General features: G+C 38.9%; 1 pseudogene; it reads right to left on the bottom strand.

The window, feature by feature from the left end:
- Positions 1-21,780: 21,780 nt before the first annotated feature.
- On the bottom strand, positions 21,781-22,411 carry LOC118832949 (annotated as a pseudogene).
- Positions 22,412-22,683: the final 272 nt, after the last annotated feature.

Here is a 22,683-nt window from a genome sequence, read left to right on the forward strand (position 1 = left end):
AACCTCAAAAAGGAATGCTATTTAATTTCTGTTTACTTTGCCCTGACCCAAGCCTTCACTGACTTTTCTTAATTTTTAATTTAATTTTTAAATCCTTCTGTAAACCCTCTTTAAAATTAGGACTGTACTTATGTTCAATCCGAAGTTCCTATTGCCTTTCTCAGTTAATAAGGCTAGCTGTGACAGACACTGAAGGGGACTTCCTTATGTATTTGTGATTATTCCATCTGTGGGGATGGTGGAAAGGTAGGAAGCATGATGAATGAGCACCATATAGTCCCCAAGAAATGAAGAACATGAGGAAGACTCATGAGGATTTCCTCAAACACCACTAGCCCTACTTAGGGCTTATTTATTATAGTCTATATTTGGAATCCTTTTCTGTTTTAATATAGCCCTGAGACTTCAGGATACATGGAATAGCTTTAGTATCAACAAAAAATGTAGACAAGGATATGAATTTGGTCATGGAGGAATCAAATTCATTCTTATTCTAAGCTCTACAGCATCATCAATCTTGGCTACTAAAGTAATCCTTTGATCCCCTTTCTATTCTGGAAAGAATTGTTTTCCTTAAAGCTAAAAGGGCTGGCCAGGGAGCAGGTTGTGCTAAGACAGCTGCAGATGACAGACTTTTCTTGCAAAACTTGCAAAATAAGGGACTAGCACTTTTGTTCAGCCTAAACAGAGAGGGTAGGAGATCTTGGCCTGAACACTATGTTTTTTTGAATCAAAATAGACTTTTGCACATAGTCATTGCCACTATGGCAGAATAGAAGCTAAAGCGTCTTGTTGTCTCTGATAAGAACATCTATATTTGTCACTGTCAACCTTCATTAAGTTCAGATCTTGCATTCCTCTATCCCTAATAATGTCACTGACCTTTACCAAATGACTGCAAAGATATAAGTACACATAAAACTAGCATTTGAATCTCCCACTCTCATGCTTCACATTCACTACAAAAAAAATGATTTTAGGGGGTAGAGCCAACATGGCGGCTGAAAAGCTGGGACTTGCATGAGCTCCCTGCCATGTCCCTCCAAAAACCTATAAAAATGGCTCTGAACAAATTCTAGAACTGCAGAACCGACAAAATAGCAGAGGTAAGCAGGGCTCCAGCTCAGGACAGGTTGGATGGTCACTGGGTAAGGTCTATCACACACAGAGCTGGGAGCGGAGTGGAGCAGAGCCCAGCATGAGCTGTGCCTGGATCAAACAAACCTGGAGCCAGGCAGAACAGGCCTTAGCATCCTGAATCAGTGAGCTGTGGCAGTTACTAGACTTCTCGACCCACGAACACCAAAGACAACAGAGAAGAAGTGCAGAACCCATGAAACAGCAGAGGGAAGCAGGGCTCCAGCCCAGGACAGCCTAGATGGTTGCTGGGTAAGCTCTATCACCTGGATCTGGGAGTGGGGGGAGCAGAGCCCAGCGTGGGCTGCACCGGGACTGGCCAGACTGCGGGTCGGGTGGAGCAGGGCCCTGGTGCCCTGAATCAGTGAGCTGTGGCAGTTACCAGACTTCTCAACTCACAAACACCAAAGACAATAGAGAAGGTTAGTGGGAAAAGCTGCAGGGACAGAGTGAAGGAGTTCCTAGTTCGGCCACTGCCCCGGGGACAATGGAGGAGGTGCAGCTTCAGAACTACAGCTGCAGTGGCTTCAGGCCCCAGGCCCACCTGGTGGGAGGAATTAAGTGGAGGATCAGAGCAGGAGTGCAGAGCCTGCTTAAGATCTGACACACAGTTCGGGTTGACAGTTCCTGGGGGAGGAGGAGCGCTGGTGTGGCAGAGCTGGCAGTATAGAAATAGCTCTGAAAACAACAGCGCATCCCCTCAAGCTTGGAACAAAGTACTCACTACTCTACAAGCAGTCATACACTGACAAAAAATTCAAGTGTCAAGTAGTTGGCTGGGAACATGGCCAGGCATCGAAAATGGACTCAGATTCAGACCCAGACTTTGGAATCTTTCTTTGGTGACAAAGAAGACCAAAACATACAGCCAGAAGAAGTCAACAAAGTCAAAGAGCCTACATCAAAAGCTTCCAAGAAAAACATGAACTAGTCTCAGGCCATGGAAGAGCTCAAAAAAGATTTGGAAAAGCAAGTTAGAAAAGTGGAGGAAAAATTGGGAAGAGAAATGAGAGTGATGCACGAAAACCATGAACAACAAGTCAATGACTGGCTAAAGGAGACCCAAAAAGTACGAAGAAAATAACACCTTAAAAAATAGACTACCTCAAATGGCAAAAGAGCTCCAAAAAGCCAATGATGAGAAGAATGCCTTGAAAGGAAGAATTAGCCAAATGGAAAAGGACCACTGAAGAAAATACTACCTTAAAAATGAGATTGGAGCAAGTGGAAGCTAGTGATTTTATGAGAAATCAAGATATAAAACAGAACCAAAGGAATGAAAAAGTGGAAGACAATGTGAAATATCTCATTGGGAAAACCACTGACCTGGATAATAGATCCAGGAGAGATAATTTTAAAATTATTGGACTATCTGAAAGCCATAATCAAAAAAAGAGCCTAGATATCATCTTTCAAGAAATTATCAAGGGGAACTGCCCTGATTTCTAGAGCCAGAGGGTAAAATAGAAATTGAAAGAATCCACAGGTTGCCTTCTGAAAAAGATCCCAAAAAGACAACTCCTAGGAATATTGTCGCCAAATTCCAGAGCTCCCAGATCAAGGAGAAAATACTGCAAGCAGCCAGGAGGAAACAATTTGAGTATTGTGGAAACATAATTAGAATAATACAAGATCTAGCAGCTTCTATGTTAAGGGATTGTAGGGCTTGGAATATGACATTCTGGTGGTCAATGGAGCTAGGATTAAAACCAAGAATCACCTACCCAGCAAAACTGAGTATCATGCTCCAAGGTAAAATATGGATTTTGAATAAAATAGAGGACTTTCAAGCTTTCTCAGTGAAAAGACCAGAGCTGAATAGAAATTTTGACTTTCAAACACAAGAATCAAGAGAAGCATGAGAAGGTAAACAAGAAAGAGAAATCACAAGGGACTTACTACAGTTGAACTGTTTTGTTTACATTCCTGCATGGAAAGATGATGTGTATGATTCATGAGACTTCAGTATTAGGGTAGCTGAAGGGAATATACATATATGTGTATGTATGTGTTTATATATCTACATATATTGTATACACACACACACACACATATATAGATACATATATATATATATAGACAGAGGGCACAGGGTGAGTTGAATATGAAGGGATGATATCTAAAAAAATCAAATTAAGGAATGAGAGAAGAATATATTGAGAAAGGGTGAAATAGAATGGGGTAAATTATCTCACATAAAAGTGCCAAGAAAAAGCAGTTCTGTTGGAAGGGAAGAGGGGGCAGGTGAGGGGGAATGAGTGAATCTTGCTCTCATCAGATTTGACCTGAGGAGGGAATACCATACACATTCAGTTGGGTATCTTACCCCACAGGAAAGAAGGAGGAAGAAGATAAGAAAGGGAGAACGATAGAAGGGAGGGCAGATAAGGGGAGGAGGTTATCAAAAAACAAACACTTTTGAAAAGGGACAGGGTCAAGGGAGAAAATTCAATAAAGGGGGATAGGTTAGGAAGGAGCAAAACATAGTCTTTCACAACATGAGTATTGTGGAAGGGTTTTACATAATGATATGCAAGTGGCCTATGTTGAATTGCTTGACTTCTTAGGGAGGGTGGGTGAGGAGGGAAGAGGGGAGAGAATTTGGAATTCAAAGTTTTAAAAACAGATGTTCCAAAAAGAGTTTTTGCATGCAAGTAGGAAATAACATACACAGGCAATGGGGCATAGAAATCTATCTTGCCCTACAAGAAAGTAAGGGAAAAGGGGATGGGAAGGGGTCGGGTGACAGATGGGAGGGCTTACTGGGGAACGGAGCAACCAGAATATATGACATCTTGGAGTGGGCGGGAGGGTAGAAATGGGGAGAAAATTTGTAATTCAAACTCTTGAGAAAATTGATGCTGAAAACTCAATATATTAAATAAATTTTAAAAAATGATTTTAACTAATTTCCTCTATTTGCAGCAAATATCCTGTCAGCGCTTAACCTCTTTCCATATGTATGCACTATCCACTTTTCATGACTTTAAACCACAAAAGAAGCTCATGCAATAAAAATATTGTAACTATAGCTTTTCTGAAATGATACTCATACATGAAAAATGTAGCAAGCTTATCATTTTTTTTAGTTCAAATACATTCCCTGAGTTCATCCTGATTTTGTTCTTTCACTAAAAGGCATTTTTGAGTCAAAATAATCTTTGACCCTAAAATACTCTCCTGTGATTTATTATTTGGGGTATACAAGGTATTTAGGAGGACTAGCACCTCTGGTGTGAGGACTGCTGAGCCCTTTTCAAGGCTGCTCATTCACCTTTGGTGTCCCCCTGTCGCCCAGCTCTCACCTGTGGCTCCAAGAAGTTGGAGCATGCACAGCAGGCCCACCCTGGTAAACCATCTCAGCAGATGGGCCAATACTATGTTCAGGGTAACCAACAGGTCTCATACTCATTGGTGAGTTAGGAGGGTGTCTACTCCAAGTATGGGAAGATTTTCCCTGGCAGAATGGACAGATGAGAACAATTCGTTCTCACAGCCATGAAGGAGGGTGAAGCAGGTGCTGTGGACCACTTAGAGCTTGGTTAGACATCAAAGACACCAAGGTCATCCACTGTATCCCAGGCCATCACCAGTTGTCCTCATATTTGTCTTACCATTGGACTTTGATGACTCTGGAAGAGAGAGTGAGGCTGATGACCTGGTGTAACTGCCTCACTTAAATCCAAATCACAAGCCAGTCAAGATATCTCCCCATGATGTCATTTGTCTTCTTCAAAAATGAAGGAAACATAACAATTGTCCTGAGAAACAGATCTCTCTAGGCCTTCAGACTCCCCAATCCTCATAATTATGTGATAGAGAAAGTCAAACTTTCTCTAAGTCTTGGTATCTTCATTTACAAAATAGAAATAATAATATTTGTCCTACTCACTCTCATGGTTGTGAGGATTAAACGAGATAAGAGGTAGAAAGTATAAATATTATGAAAATCATTATTAGTCTAACCCTTTCATTTTAGATGTACTGCCAGACAAAGAAAGTGAGGCCTGAAGGGTAAAAACATGCCTGATATAAGTGAATCATGTCTTTGCTGCCCTTAGCATAGCAGAGCTGTGCTGTTTCCCTCTTTAATAGTACTCTTTGCTCTTAAAATCAGAACTCTTGTAATCATAGGGGGAATGAGCCTGAGAGACTGGCCAGTACAACTCTACATTATAGATAAGGAAACTGAGTTCCAGAGAGATGAAGTGACTTGTCCAAAGTCACGCAGCTAGGAAGTGTCAGCACTGATTTAAATCCATAACCGCCACTTTTTCAGCCAGTGCTCTTTTTAACCCTCCCACAACGCCTAGCAGTTCAATGTCCCCTTAAATCTTTTCCCTAACAAAACTTCTGCCAAAATAGGATGTGAAATTCATTCACACTCAAGTATAAATCACAGATAACAGCTTAAAGTGTTACCTCCCCCAGGAGGACTATCACTTCAATAGAAGTTAAACAAGTGGCAACCTAACTAGATTTCCTGGCACAAGCAAGGAGGCAGAAGAGATTTATTTCTTCTTCCCCTTTCCAAAATCATACCATGTAGTCTTCCCCAATCAATGTTGCATTTAGCCTGACCCTTTATATACAGATGTTGACACAAATATCACAAGTACCATTTATGCATTCCTTCATTATTCTGTTTATATGCACGACATCAATGGTATGCACCTTTCCTTATAAACTCATATAAGGCAAGAACTAACCCTTTGCATGTACCTGGGAGTCATATCTAGGCTTCAGAAATGCTTCAAGGTGATGGGAGTGATGATGCTGACAGTTTAAAAAATTCCTAACACAAAGAAGTTGATGATTCTTTGCACAAGGGCAACAGGAATCAACCTGGGGAATACAAACGAGTTCATCTTGCCCTTGTCCAATAAGAGCCAAGGGCATGCTAAATTGAGAATTGATTAACCAGGTAATAGAAGAAAATAATCCACAGGAAAGGAACTTTTTTTTAAAAGAAGTGACAAATGGGCTTCCCAAAGTCAAACCGGAGATCTATCCTTCCTAACAATTTTTCATTCCCTTTGACTGAGAAATGCCTTTGAGATGCGGTGCAAAGTTTCATCATTTTTAGAAAATAAAATCTCATACTGGAAACCTATTAATTTTGCAGTGTGGATCAAGATGTGGACTGAAAATATCTCTTCCTTAAGCTCAGAAGGGATTTAATCTGTTGCCTTTTCGTCCCTATGCCAATCCTATTTGGCAGAAGTACTCCTGGTGGTAGTTCCAAGATTCAAAAGCTAGGGACCCACTGCACATATTTCTTAGGTCAGGTATACATGATTTATTAGGCTGAGTTTTGGGGTTTTAGAATAGGACAAAAATCTTGGAAAGCCTAATGACAGGGGAAGGATAGGCTTAAAGCAGGGTTGTTTGCTGTAGCATTGCTTGAAACAGGGCTGTTTCAAGATTAGGAAAACTATCAGCATAATTGGCCATATTAACAACAAACCTAACAGAAGTCGCATGATTATCTCAATAGACGCAGAAAAGGCTTTTGACAAAATATAGCTCCAATTCCTATTAAAAACACTACAGAGCATAGGAATAAATGGACTTTTCCTTAAAAGGATAAGCAGTATCTATTTAAAATCATCAGCAAGCTTTATATGTAATTGGAGATAATAAGCTAGAAACTTTCCCAATAAGATCGGGGTGAAACAAGGATGCCCGTTATCACCAGTATTATTCAATATTGTACTAGAAATGTTAGCTTTAGCAATAAGAGAAGAAAAACAAATTGAAAGAATCAGAAATAAGTACACTCTAGCAAGAAAAGAAAAAGAAAATACAACTGCCAGAAACATGAAACGAACTGTACTAGTTACAAAAACATGGACCCAAACTAAGGGAGTAAAACTGAAAGGTCCATGTGAAAGACTCACCTTCAAAAGCTTCTAAATTGGGCTTAAATTTCTAGTTTTTCCCCTCCTCTTCAAGCCATCTTGAGCCCAGCTGCCAAAGAACCTTTTTCTAAAGCACATACCTGACCATTTCTCTAGCCTAATAAGAATCTTCAGTGGCTCCCCATTGCCTCCAGGACAAAACACAATTCCAAAGCTTGGCATTTAAGACCCTTCACAAGTTGGCTCTAGCCCTGAGGGATGCATGAGACCCATTAACACTCCTGAATACGTCGGGAATCAGAATAAAATATAATTGGCAAATATTTACAAAATGAAAAAAATGTAACAAAACACAGATTATATTAATATGTGGTTTTTAAGTCAATATGTAGTTCACAAGAATCTTTGTGTATGGTTTAGTGGCCCCTGTTTCTCTTTGAGTTTGATAGCCTGCCTTTCTAGGTCTATTGTACATTACTTCCTTTAATGTATTCTGCATTTCAGTCAAACTGACTGATTTGCTGGCACTACATTTCCCATCTCACTAACTTGGCACAAATTGTTCCCCCTGCCTGAAATGCACACGTTCCTCACCTCTGCCTCTCCATTTATATTACTGTTTGTATGTACCACAGCAACAGTATATGCCTTCCCTTGTCAACTCAAGTAAGACAAAAACTAACTCTCAGCATGTAATAGGGAGCCCTATCAGGGCTTCGAAAGTGTTTTAAGGTGATAGGAGTGATGATGCTGACATTTTAAAACCTCATAACACAAGGAAGTTAATGATTCTTTTTACAAGGGCAACAGGGATCAACCTGGAGATTACAAACAAGTTCATCTTGTCCTTGTCCAATAAAAGCCAAAGGCATACCAAAATGAGAATGTATGGCGCTAGTTTTCTTCAAAGCTCATCTGATGTACCTTAAGAAGCCTGGCAGCTAGGTGGCAAATTAGACAAAGCCCTGGACCTAGAGTCCAGAAAACCCCAGTTCCAATCTGTCCTTAGACAGTAGCTAGCCTTGTGACCTTGACTAAGTCACTAAAAAAAAACAAAACCCTGTGTGACTCAGTTTCCTTATCTGTAAAATGGGCATAATAATAGCATCTGTCTCCTAGGGTAATTCTAAGGATAAAATGAGACGTGTATAAAACTCAATGTGAACTTTAGAGCACTATATAAATGCTAGCTATTATTATCCCATTAGCTCTTTGTCCTCCTCAAATTAACATCTATTTCTTTATCTGTTTAACCTCCTTGAGGGCAGGGGCTATTTTCATTTTACCTCTGTACCCTATATCCTTGAATTTTGTGTATTTAATAAATACTTAAGTTGTATTGAGCATACCTACTGACTCCCATTGTGAATGCTGTGTTGCCACAGGTAGTGGGGAATCATACAGTTGACCAATTTCTCATGCATCAGATGTATTTCACTACAATCAAACTCCTAGAAAGCCAGAACTCATATGGAGCTACCACTGCAGGGAGGACAGGCTGCTGGTGCCTCTCCCTGGATAGTTGAACTGAAAGACTTGGATTGATTAGGGCTCTTGCCAATCTCTAAGACCTGAGGAAGGCTGGTGGAGCTCTAAAACTGCTACAGGATTTTAAGGTGCTGGGTAGGCCAGGATAAGGTCCCAAGTGCTCCAGGCAAAAATGTACATGAGGTCCCTGAACACTTCCTTCCCCTTGACTTCCCAAAGGTATTTAAAATTCATGTAGTCTCTTTTCTAAGATACCTGAGACTTAAAATGACCCAGGCCTAGTCTAGGTTTCCTTAGGGTACTTTTATCAGGAGACACAATCCCCCTACCCCTGCCCAGGGAGCCCTGAGAAAGAATGCTCTGGACCCCAAATGAGGGAGTTCCTCTCAAATCAGACTACGCCAGGGTAGAGTCAGTTTAACCACTGACTAGTGATCAGGTGAGTATTTTTTGCTTCAAAGGTACTGCGCTGTAGGTGAATTTTATTTTTTTCTAATAATCTGTGTTTTTTATACCTAGCAACCAATGTACTTAACTTTAAAAAGCGTTTGACATAAACAAGAGTAGAGATTATATTGAATTATTGATAATAATGCAATGATAGTTACTCAAAATAATTATTGATAATGATTCCATAACAAATTTCAGTAAGAAAAATATAAAAGTAAATTTGTTATATTTAAGGAACCAGCAAAACCTTTTTTAAAGACTTGGAACCAGGCAGCTGTCTAGGTAATAAAATGTCTGTTTGTCCCTACAATAACTCGTTCATCAGCCTGCTACTCATGACTACAATTCCCATCCTTGGAAATATTGCTCTAAAGCAGGGGTGGGGAACCTGTGGCCTTCTAGGTCACATGTGGCCCTCTAGGTCCTCAAGTGTGGCCTTTTGACTGAATCCAAACTTCACAGAACACATCCCCTTAATAAAAGGATTTGTTCTGTAAAACTTGGAATCAGTCAAAAGACCACACCTGAGGACCTAGAAGGCCACAGATTCTCTACCCCTGGTCTAGAATAAATCAGAATCTAGAAAATAATTAAGGAGAGCAGGCTCATGGGTGTTAACAGAGGAGTCTCTACACAGAGGGACACCACAGATAACAAATTGCTTTAGTCATCATTTTTTCCTAGGTATGTAAGGTTCCTGGTCATGATTAAAATCTATCAAGATCAAGGAGAATGGATACTCAATAACATGGTCTTAACTTACAGGAACACAGCTGGGATTTCAATCCAAGTCTTCTCACTTCAAATCTGGGATTCTTTCCACTACCTCTTTCACTCTGAGTTTACCCTTAACTGACTGTCTAAATCTTGTATGTATCTAGTTAGGTACATGTTGTTTTCACCATTTGGAGGATGAGCTGCTTGAGGGCACGTGGACCATGACTTTGCCTTTCTTTGTAGCCCAGGGCTTAGCACAGTGCCTGGTGCATAATAAGTACCTAATCTTTGCTTGCCAACTGACACCACAGTTGCCTACTGAGTCCAGCACTGAAATTTTAAAAGGATATTGAAATCTTAACTTCTTTACAGACAAGGGCTAGAGCCCTTTTTATCCATCCTCTAAAGGCAAGTTCGAAGGGTCCCTGTTTTCATTAGTTCATGCCTGCCCTTGCCTGAACCACAAAGTTTCCTTTTAGAATACTCACCTCTGGGTCTATAGTAACACCACAGTGTTCTAAACAGTCAGTGGCTACTTGGCTGTCAGGCAGGACAGATCTCCCCTAAGCTCTCCTCTGGGTCTAGCGAGGGGGGTTGTAGGGGAGGGGGTGGAGTGGAGCCTCCCTGTTCTCTATACCTCTCCCTCCAGCCCCCCTTCTTTCTGCCCCCCCACTCCAATTCCCTAAGCTTGCCTACCTGATCAGCAACAACAGCAGGCTACCTCTCCAAGCTAGAGCCTTGGCAGCTGGAACACAAAGACAGGTGGGAAAGAGTGATACCCAAGGGGTCACAGAGGCATTCCTCCTCAATGATGCTCTCAGCCAAGAGTTCCAGCCCAGGGCTCCTGCTTATGTTCTCTGGCCAGTCTAGGTAAGGCATAAATAAAATATTCAAGAATCAGCAGGTTCTAAAATACAAGAATATAGAGTAAGCAGGAGACTCAGCAATGTGCCAAATTCATGATGGAAAAAGAATTTTTAAAAATAGAGTTTTCATAAAGATAAGGCAAAAAGTAGAAAAAGTCTCCTTTGCTGAAAATGCACCAGAGAGAAATGTGCTTTAATAAGAGAAAGAGGGAGGAAATTCACCTGGAGGCCTTCCTCTACACATAAATAAAACCAGGGGAGGGGGAGGTCTTCCTCTAATTCAGAAAGACATAATATTTGCAGACTAAACCTGTCACAAACAGATGCAGATAAATTATAGGAAGAATTGAGTAATATAACATGTGACTTGAAAGATAATTAAAAGAAATGGTCTGTTCTAAGTACTATTTGTAGATGCTTTTGAGCATTATCCTGATGTTATGGAAAAACATTAAGCCGGTTTTAGGAAACACATCAATTCAGTATTAGTAATGCCAACAATACTAAAAGGAATTGACCTAATAGGCATCACCATTCAGCATGATCTTCAGTTAGTAACCAAGGAGAAAAAAAGATGTTCCTGGCATGCTGATGCTCACATCAGCCAGAGAATTAGGCCTCTAAGTTAAAAATAAATACAAAATACTTACATATAACGATCTTTAAATTTTTGTCTATGGTAATAAAGACAGAAGGGGTCAAACTGACTGTATTACTAAAGTATTAAATATTTTTGTAGTCACCCCTGGCAGATTCAATGATCTTCAAATGAATAATTTAATTAACCTAAAAAGCATAACATTTGATTTTAGAGAAAGTGGATAAAATCTTGGACAAGGGGTGTGAACCTTAAATAATAATAATTGTTATAGCTAGACAGAGAACTTATTATAAGCAGTGCTAATTGGCCCAAAGCTATTCACAAATTGATCCAATGATCATTTACAAGGATACTTGGGATTTAGCTATAGTAATTCGACTGGTAGAAGATTTTTTAGTGAGGCTATATCACGACCTCAGCATTAAGCATTTATGTGTATAATTCTTTTTTTGGTTTTGCCATATTTTTATTATTTAATATTTTTAGTTTTCAACATTGATTTCCACAAGATTTTGAGTTACAAATTTTCTCCCCATTTCTACCCTCCCCCGCTCCAAGAGGGCATATATTCTGATTGCCCCGTTCCCCAGTCAGCCCTCCCTTCTGTCGCCCCACGCCCCCCCCATCCCCTTTCCCCTTACTTTCATGTAGGGAAAGATAGATTTCTATACTCCATTGCCTGCATATTTTATTTCCAAGTTGCATGCCAAAAACAACTTTTTTGAACATTTGTTTTTAGAATTTTGAGTTCCAAATTCTCTCCCTTCTTCCCTCCTTACCCACCCTCCCTAAGAAGGCAAGCAATTCAACATAGGCCACACATGTATCATTATGCAAAACACTTCCGTGACAGTCATGTTGTGAAAGACTAACTATATTTCCCTCCATCCTATCCTGTCCCCCTTTATTCAGTTTTCTCCCTTGACCCTGTCCCTTTTCAAAAGTGTTTGCTTTTTATTACCTCCTGCCCTGATCTGCCCTCCCTTCTATCATCCCCCCTCTCTTATATCCCCTTTCCCCCTACTTTCCTGTGGTGTAAGATACCCAATTGAGTGTATGTTATTCCCTCCTTAAGTCAAATCTGATGAGAGCAAGGTTCACTCATTCTCTTTCACCTGCCCCCTCTTCCCTTTCAATAGAACTGCTTTTTCTTGCCACTTTTACATGAGATAATTAGCCCCATTCTATCTCTACCTTTATTCTCCTAATATATTCCTCTCTCACCCCTTAATTTTATTTTTTTAGATATCATTCCTTCATATTCAACTCACCCTGTGCCCGCTGTCTCTCTATATATGTATACTCCCTTCAGCTACCCTAACACTGAGAAAGGTCTCATGAATTACAAATATTATCTTTCCATGTGGGAATGTAAACAAAACAGGTCAACTTTAGTAAGTCCCTTATGATTACTCTTCCTGTTTACCTTTTCATGCTTCTCTTGTTTCTTGTATTTGAAAGTCAATTTTTCTATCTAGCTCTGTCCTTTCATTGAGAAAGCTTGAAAGTCCTCTATTTTATTGAAAATCCATATTTTACCTTGGAGTATTATACTCAGCTTTGCTGGGTAGATGATTCTTGGTTTTAATCCTAGCTCCTTTGACCTCTGGAATATCATATTCCAAGCCCTATGATCCCTTAACATAGAAGCTGCTAGATCTTGTATTATTCTGATTATGTTTCCACAATACTCAAATTGTTTCCTCCTGGCTGCTTACAGTATTTTCTCCTTGATCTGGGAGCTCTGGAATTTGGAGACAATATTCCTAGGAGTTTTCTTTTGGGGATCTTTTTCAAGAGGTGATCAGTGGATTCTTTCAATTTCTATTTTGCCCTCTGGTTCTAGAATATCAGGATAGTTTTCCTTGATAATTTCTTGAAGGATAATGTCTAGGCTCTTTTTTTTTGATCATGGCTTTCAGGTAATCCAATAAATTTTAAAATATCTCTAGTGGTTCTATTCTCCAGTTCAGTTGTTTTTCTAATGAGATATTTCACATTGTCTTCCATTTTTTTCATTCTTTTGGTTCTGTTTTGTAATTTCTTGATTTCTCATAAAGTCACCAGTTTCCACTTGCTCCAATCTAATTTTTTGGGTGGGATTTTCTTCAGTGGTGTTTTGGACCTCCTTTTCCATTTGGGTAATTCTGCCCTTCAAGGCATTCTTCTCCTCATTGGCTTTTTGGAGCTCTTTTGCCATTTGGGTTAGTCTATTTTCAAGGTGTTATTTTCTTCAGTATTTTTGGGTCCCTTTAGCAAGTTGTTGATTGTTTTTCATGATTTTCCTGCATCACTCTCATTTCTCTTCCCAATTTTTCCTCTACTTCTCTTACTTGCTTTTCCAAATCCTTTTTGAGCTCTTCCATGACCTGAGACCAATTCATATTTTTCTTGGAGGCTTTTGATGTAGGCTCTTTGACTTTGTTGACTTCTTCTGGCTATATGTTTTGATCTTCTTTCTCTCCAAAAAAGAATCTCAGTCTCAGTCCTTTTATACTGCCTGTTCATGTTCCCAGCCAACTACTTGACCCTTAAGGTTTTTGTCAGGGTATGACTGCTTTTAGACTAGAGAGTACTTTTCCCAAGCTTTAGGGGACTTTGCGCTGCTGTTTTCAGAGCTACTTCTACTGCACAGACACCACAAGCTCTGCCACAGCAATGGTCCTCCTCCCCCAAGAACCGCCAACCAGGACTGCAACCCACATCCAAGCAGGGCAAAGCAAGAGAACCCTGCCTCACTGCCAGCAAATTGCTCCCTGAGCTCCCGCTCTGATCTGCCGCTTGATTCTTCCTCCCAGGTGGGCCAGGGACTCTGGAAGCAGCTGACAGTGGCGCTCTGGAAGCAGCCACAGGAGCTTCCTGCTGCTGCCACCATGCCACCTCCACCACCCCCGGGGCTGGCACCAGACCATGCACTTCTCTCACCCGGATCCAGCAGTTTTCCCACTAACCTGCTTGGTTGTCTTTGGCATTTGTGGATTGAGAAGTCTTAGAAGTCTGGTAACTGCCACACAGCTCAGTGAGTCAGGGCCTCAAGGCCTGCTCCGCCTGCCTCCCAGTCTGGCAGATCCTGGTGCAGCCCATGCGGGGCTGCGCTCCATTCCCAGCATGGTGCGATAGTCCCTTCCAAGGGACCATCCAGACCATCTTGGCCTGGAGACTTGTTTCCCTCTGTTATTTCGTGGGTTCTGTAGCTCTAGAATTTCGTCAGAGCCATTTTTACAGGTGTTTGGAGGGATTTGGGGGACAGCTTAAGGGAGTCCCTGTTTGCCAGCTGCCATCTTGGCTCTGCCCCCTGTATGTATAATTCTTATATGTTAAGAGAAAACCAAGTGACTGGGAATGCGCTTGGTCGCTCAAAGGTGTTCTTAAAACAATATTATTGTTACCACATACAATATTCTCTTGGTTCTGTTCATTTCACTGCTTTTTCTAAAATCATCAAGCTCGTCATTTCTTATAGCAGAGTAATATTTTATCTCGAACATTTACCACAATTTGTTTAGCCATTCCCCAATTGGCAGGCATGCGTGCAATTTCCAGTTCTTTGCCACCACAAAGAGAGCTGCTATAAATATTTTAAGACATGTAAGTTCTTTTCCTTTTTTCCCTAATACTAGTGTTGCTGGGTCAAAAGGAGTTATTCAGTTTCCTGTCATAGCACTGGTATACCGTTCAGGTTTCATAGGCATACAACAACGAGTTCAGTTAGGGAAGCAGTCTGATATCAATGAGTTAGCTCTGGCAATGCATGTGCACACCTTGTTATCAATGTGGGCATCCCTGGAAAGCATATTGCCAAGTAAGTGAACTTATCGACAGTATTCAAAATTTCTCCATTTGCTGTAACTGATGGTTCCACGTATGGATGGTGTGGTGCTGGCTGGAGGAGAACCTCTGTTTTGTTGCTGTTAATTGTTAGGTTAAAATTAGCACAAGCAGCAGAGAATCTATCCTTACTTTGTTGCATCCCAGCTTCAGAGACTGCATTGAATGCACCATCATCTGTGAAGAAGAAATCATGCACCATCTCTCTACTTTAGTCTTGGCTTGTAGCCTTTTCAAGTTAAGTAATTTACCATCAGTGTGGTAGCTGACCTTGATGCCATGTTTATCCTCACTGAAGGCATTTGACAACACTGCTGAAAACATTATGATAAAAAGCATGGGAGCAAGCACATAGCCTTGCTTCACTCCACTGATGACTGGGAAATCACTTTAGTGGTTGAATGGAAGATGAATTGGAATAGGGAGAGAGCTGAGGTAGGCAAAACCATCTGCAGGCCATAGAAATAATCTAGGTGAAAGGTGATAAAGACCTGTGGTGCCAGGGTCAGAGAAGAGAAGGTGTATTCAAGAGGTGTTGTAAAGGTGAAATTGATAGGCACTGACAACAGACTGGACATGGGGAGTGAGAAAAAGAGCGGAATCCAGGATGACTTGCAGGTTGCTAGCCTGAGGGACTAGGAGGATAATGTTGTCCCCTACAGTAATAGAGAAAGGAGGAGGGGCGAAGGGAAGGGTTTAGAGAGAAAGATAATTAGTTCCATTTTGGACATCTATATAAAGGCAGAACTGAACATGTGGGTTCAGCAACTTCCATGCTTATCAGGACTGTCAGCAAATCACAGGTGAATTCATTAGTTTTGAGAAGAAAGCCAACATAGAAATATCCTGTGAACTCATACTAATCCCTGAATTCTATTGGCAGCACTGGGGGAAAAAAGAGGAAGAAAGGAATTTAGCAAGATTTCACAGAAGTTAACAAGACACATTATTGATCTTGGAACTAACTAAATTCCAAGAAACATTTTTCCACTGGCGAACATATTGAAGGTTCTTCCATAAATGCGAGTAGAAAAAAACCTACTTAAATGCGTATGTACAGATTGATCAAGTTGTGACAGAATATTCAAACAGGAAGAAGACTTAAAAACATGTAGTACCTCAATCGAGAGTATATAACAATAATGAATCAATAACACATTGTGGGAGAGTCAATCATGTGGGAGAACTGATTACCAAGAAAGACTAAAAAAACCACAGGTTAATTTATTAGTACTTTGAAACTAGCTAGCCAGGAAATCCTCAAATGAACTTATTTTACTGGCTAAACTATTTAAGCAGCATAAAGGGAGGAGTTAAGTGGTGCAGTGTATCCACTGCATGAGGCCTGGAGTCAGGAAGACTGGATTCCAAATGTGGCCTCAGACACTTACTAGCTGTGTGACCCTGGGCAAGTCACTTCACCCTGTTTGTCTCAGTTTCCTTATCTGTAAAATGAGCTGGAGAAGGAAATGGCAAATCATTCCAGTATCTTTGCCAAGAAAACCCTAAATGAGTAAAGAGTCATAAAGAGTCAGACATAATTGAACAACAAAGGACAGAAGAGAGAATGAAAGGAACCTTGAGAAGAATATATTGTGCGTGTTAGTAAGAAACGTTGACTTAGTTTAGAAGCCTATTGATTCCAGGTAACAATTTTCCATTTGCTGAATGAAACATTGATGTTTCATTTGATCAGTGTCCAAAAATGGTATTTAAAGTTGAAGATGTTTTAAAACACACTTTTACTTCACCAAAATGAAAATTAGTTCCTAAAAAAAAGATTTAGTAGAGCTCAATGGAAGAGTGGGGACATTGCAGACCTGGATGTTCTGCTTACCAGGAATTTTCCTGGTATATTACCACTTACCGGATAGTGATTCAACCAAGTAATTTTCTAACAAACTTGGAATTATCATCTGAATTGCATAAGCAACATAAGCAGAAAAAAGAAGAAATGAATTTTTGGCAAGATTTCATGGAATTTGACAAGTTACACAATGATCTAGGTACCATCTAGAAAGAAGGAAAGAATTTTCAATTGGTTATCATATTAAAAGTTCAGGTCCAACTGGATGTAAAGAACACCTACTGACTTGTCTATATAGGAATTAAAGATGAAACAACTTTAAAATATATCTAAACTTAAAATAATTTTTAAAAGAAACAATTAGTCTGTGCTGGAAGACATGGTACATAGTAGCGTGTACTAGCCAAATGGTAGAAGGAGCATAAGCAGAGAAAAAATGAAGATAATAATTTATCAAGATGCTGTTAAATGAAGAAATAGTGCTCTTAGCACCATCTAGAGTCCAGTTAACAATTTTCCATCATCTATCATACATCTCTATGTCTAAATGGATATTAAGAGAACCTACTATTAGATGATGAGGGTAGTTAGTGTTAGAGGTAGATTTAAGATTAAAATGTCTTAAAACATGTACTTACTTAAAGTCATATATATTCTTTAAAAGAAAGAAATGACAATGTGTACCAGAAGAGATAAGAATATGGTGGATGTAATTACTGTGTTTGCCATGACTGACTAGTACTGAGGAGAAAGCCCAAGAACAAATCTCCAATATTGTTTTATTGATGGCTGGATAATGTAAGCAGAAATAGAAAAAAGAAGAAAGAAATTTAGCAAGGTCTCATGTGGAAGAGCAAGAATTATTGTTCTCAGAACAAAATTTCTGTTGTTGTCATATTGAAGTTTTACATCTAAGTAAAAGTTAAAGAAAAGCTACTGACTTCTGTGTGAGGCAGCTATTTAGTCTCCAAGGTGAAGATATCTTAAAATATTTGGAGTCATGCAAAATCAAAAGGATTAAAAAAAGTGGAGTCTATTGTATGAAACCTAGCTTGCCAAAAATGGCTGGAAAATCAATGATAAATTCCTTGGAACTTTGAAAAGTCAAACAAGCAGCAAAAGCAGAGAAAAGGCAAAAAAATAATTTATTGGTCTTAGGGGGATTAATTTGTTTTCATGAATATTTTTCTTCCACTAATCCCCCAAACTGAACAATTTTTTAAAATGAAAACAAAACCTTCATAAAAAACATGCATGGTTCAGCAAAACAAATTCCCATATTGTCCATGTCGAAATACATAAATATAGATGTATATAAGTAAAATATATATTGCACATACACTACATATTTGTGCATATTTTATATATATATATATATATATATTGCATTTTAAATCTATAACTTTTCTGGCAGAAGGTAGGTAGGGTGATACATCTTCAGTCCTCTGGACTAATGGTGTTTCAACGAATTAGTTTGAAAATATTTCAAAATTGTTTTTCTGTATAATATTGTGTTCATCATATAAATTGTTCTCCTAATTTAGCTCACTTTGCTTTGCATTATTCCATAGAAATCCTCCCATATTCCTATGAAACTATACATTGTGTCACTGCTTATGGAACAATAAGGTTCTACTACATTCATATACCATAGTTTGTAGGCTGTTCCCCAATTGGTGGGTACTCTTTTTGTTTTCATGTTTTCATTATTACAAAAATATTTTTGTACATATGGGTCCTTTTCCTCTTTCTTTGATCCCCTTAGGGTATAGGCCTAGTAGTGGTATTGCTGAGTCAAAGGCTATGTATGGTTCAGAAAATATTCAGGTGTAGTTTCAAATTGCTTTCCTGAATGGCTGAATCAATTCACAGTCAGTCCTTCAATTAGCATTCATCAAACAACTACTCTGTTCCAGGCACTATGCTAAGCACTACCAAGGGTACACAAGTATGCCTGTTTTCTGCAGCCCCTCAACATTTATCATTTTCCTCTTTTGTTATCTTTGCCAATCAGATGAATTTCAGGTGCAACCAAGAGGTTGATTCAATTTTTATTTCTCTAATTGTTAGTGATGCAAAAGGAACTGAATAAGATCTCGTTTAAAGACAAGAAATAATTATCTTTAAAACACCTAGATTCTTAGAAAAAAATTTCAGCTAGCAATCATATTGAAGTGGAAATAGGAAAGGTCACTGAATTTTTCAATGTCCAATATAACGTCGAAAGATTAAAATAACTTAGAGACATGTTCGCATCAAAATAAAAATAGTTTAAAAAGGAAACAGTTGTATTTACAGGAGAATCTAAGGATATAGGGGATATATTATTCTGTATTCCAGGAATGACTGGAAAATCACTGGAGATTAATAAGTATATAAAAGAGAATCAACTAGGGAATCACCAATGAATTTACATTACTGGATGAATGATTAAAACAGTATATGTATTAAAAAGTGGACCAAAGCTATTTAGCAAGATGTCACGGAAGTTGACAAGAAATACTTATTGATTGCAGAAGCAATCTTGCTATCATACCAAAAACTGTCTAAATGGAAGAAGAGAAAACCTTAAGAACCATGTGCAAAGGAATTTGTAACATCCAACATAATGTTTAAAGAAGGTGTACTAAAACATGTTTGTACTTAAATGCAATAAAAAATATTTTAAAGGAACAAAAGGGAGCCCTGGAAGGCTTAAGCATGTAAGGAAAATGGTTACGCTGCTTTAAAGGAATGTCTGGAAAAGTGAAAGTGAAGTTATCAGTATTTGTGGAAGATTCAGACAGAAATTCTGAACTAAAGTATGTAAATGACCAAATGATATAAGAAACACAAGAAAAAAATGGAAAATAAGTATGTAGTAGGATTTCATGGAAATTAACAAGAAACAGTTATTGATCATGGAAGAATCTTGATTTTGATAACAATTTTTCATTTATAGAAATAATGAAGATTTGTGTCAAAACTGACATAAAGAAAACCTACTGATCTATGTATAGAGGGGCTGATCAGGCTCCAATGCATTGTATAAAGATGAAAATTAGAATGAAGACACATGTGGTACTTCAATCAAATCCTAACTGGTTTTTAAAATAAACAAAAATCTGTGGTAGAAGAGGTGAGCACAAGGACTAATCTATTACCCTGCTTACCAGGATTGAATGGAAAATCACTGGTGAGCTGATTAGTATGTTGAGAAAGCCAAACAGAAAATTCTAAATGAACTAAATGGGTGAATTGTAGAGTTCTAATCGAAACACAAGTGAAGAAAAGGTACTGACTTTCTCATAAAGGGAGAGGCCATTCCAAAACATAATGTTTAAAGATGAAGATGTTTTTTTGAAAAATACAAGTCTGTGTTGTGATACATTTTTAAAGTATATACAGGGAGAACTAAGCATATGAAGAGATTGATTATCCTGGTTTACCAGGATTGGCCAGACAATCACCAGTGAAATGATTAGTACTTTGAAGAGAGTTGGCCAGTAAATTCCCAATGAACTTGTATTAATGACTTAATGATATAATAAGCATAAGAAGAAAAACCAAGAATTTAACAAGATCTCCTGGAGGTTTAGAAGAAGCAATAGTTTATATTGAAAGCATCTTGATTCCAGGAAACATTTTTTAATTGGCTATCAGATGATTCAGTCCTAGACCTATATCATGTTGAAAGATGAAGTTGACTTAAAAATGTTCAAGTGTTTAAATACATGTGTGCATAGATATGTGTGCATATGTGCACATATACACACACTCACAAGAAACAGTAGCGCATTCTGGAGGAGCTTCGCATATATGGCAATCAATTACCTTGCTTGCCACAAATGAACAGAAATTTGCTAGTAAACTGCTTAGTATTCTGGAGAGAACTTACCAAAAAATTTCCAATGATCTTTTATTGCTGGCTGAATGGCAGACTGACAAAATCGAAAAAGAAGAAAAGAATTTAGCTAAACCTCCTGGAAGTTGATGATATTAACGTGAAGAGAGCACACTGGGAAATGCTCAAAGAACATGTATTAACAGCTGAGTGATATCAGCAACATGATTGGAGAAAAAAAGAAGAAAGGAATAGAGCAATGTTTCATGGAAGGAAAAGAAATAGGTAATAACTAGATTCTAGGAAACAATTTCCTACTGGCTATCATATTTAAGGCTCTTACATAAATGGAAATAGAGGAAAACTAGTGAATTCCATATGAAAGTATTTGTCAGCATTCAATACGATGTTTTAATGATGAATATGACTTAAAATATATTTGAACTTCAATTCAAACATTTAATAAAACTCTTTTTGAGTATTGAAGGATGGCTAGTAAGGGTTCTATGTAACATTTAAAGACATGGATATGTTAAACACATGTTTGTACTTCAAAAAACTCAAAATAATTTATTTAAATAGAAGAATCTAGAAGAAAATGAACATATGGAATAAGTAATTTCTGTTTGCTCTGATTACAAAATAACCTGTACATTCATTATCACTTAGAAGAGAGCCAGGAAAAAAGGGTCTCTTGTATTACTTGTTGAACTCTGGAAGAAGCATGAGCAATTTATCAATATCTCACTGAAATAAATAAGAAAAATAACTGATCTCTGAAGCATTTCAGTTTTAAGAAACAATTTTCCATTGGTTATCAGATTGGAGGTTTACATGTAAATGGCAGTAGATGTACTGACTTTTCTATGAACGGATTGGTATTTAACTTGAAGGTTTTTCTAGATGAATATGTCCTAAGAATGCAATACTTTTATCAAGTCAAAAGTATATGAGGATATTTTTAAAACATTTTATATTTTTATCAAATAAAGATATATAAGAAGAAAGGAAAAGGTCCACAGTGGAAGAGGTGTGACCACAGGTGAATTGATTACATGTTTAGCACGAATGACAGGAAAATAAAAGGTTATTCATTAGTATTTTTTTTCCGGTTGGGCCCAGCGGGCACTTTTATTGGCTCTGTACATGTGCTCTGGGTCCGTTCCCCTCCCCCGCCCTGGTACCCCTACCCCTACCCCCCCTCAGGCTTTGGCCGCCGCCACCTGGGATGCCCCCAGTGTGGTGAGCTGCTGAATCTTCTGGTTCATCATCTCCATGATAGCCTGCTTCATGGCATGCTTCTCCTGCAGAGCGGGCTGAATTTTTTCCATCTGCTTAGTGAGGAAGTCAATCTTCCTCTTGAAGAAGTCTTTAGCATCATCTGCTGACTTCTCTACATAGTAGCCAGCTCCTACGTCAATGAGAACATGTTCCACATTATGTAACTTCCCAGGTACATACATAGAACTGGTCAATGGGACGAGTAATTCTTTCCCTTTGTTGCTCTTGTTCAGCACATTCAGACACTCCTTCGCCTCCACATATATGGTCTGTACAACCTTGAGCTGTGAGATGGATGAAGGGAGAAACTCCACCTCCTGGTCCAGCTGGTTTTTTTTTTTTTTGGCAGGGCAGTTGGGGTTAAGTGACTTGCCCAAGGTCACACAGCTAGTACATGCATCAAGTGTCTGAGGCCAGATTTGAACTCAGGTCCTCCTCACTCCAGGACCAGTGCTCTACTCACTGAGCCACCTAGCTTCCCAGGTCCAGCTGGTTTTTGAGCAGCTCCAGCTGCGGCAGCGACAGCTCCATGATGTTCACCGACTGCGCCATGTTGGGAGGAGTCAATGATGAACTCTCCCATGAACTTATAATAATGGCAGAACTCCTTAAACAGCAAAATTATAGAGAAGAAGAAGGCATTTTGCAAGATCTCATCAATCATGACAAGAAATATTTATTGATCTTGGAAGCATCTAGACTCCAGATAACAATTTTCCATTGGCTATAATAGTTATTATAGGCTACAAGTGAGCCTATAATAGGCTCATTACTACATGCAATTAGAGAAAATCTACTGACTTTTGAATGAAGGGATTGGCCAG

Source organism: Trichosurus vulpecula, chromosome X (assembly GCF_011100635.1).
Source record: "Trichosurus vulpecula isolate mTriVul1 chromosome X, mTriVul1.pri, whole genome shotgun sequence".
In the NCBI taxonomy this organism is placed as follows: Eukaryota; Metazoa; Chordata; class Mammalia; order Diprotodontia; family Phalangeridae; genus Trichosurus; species Trichosurus vulpecula.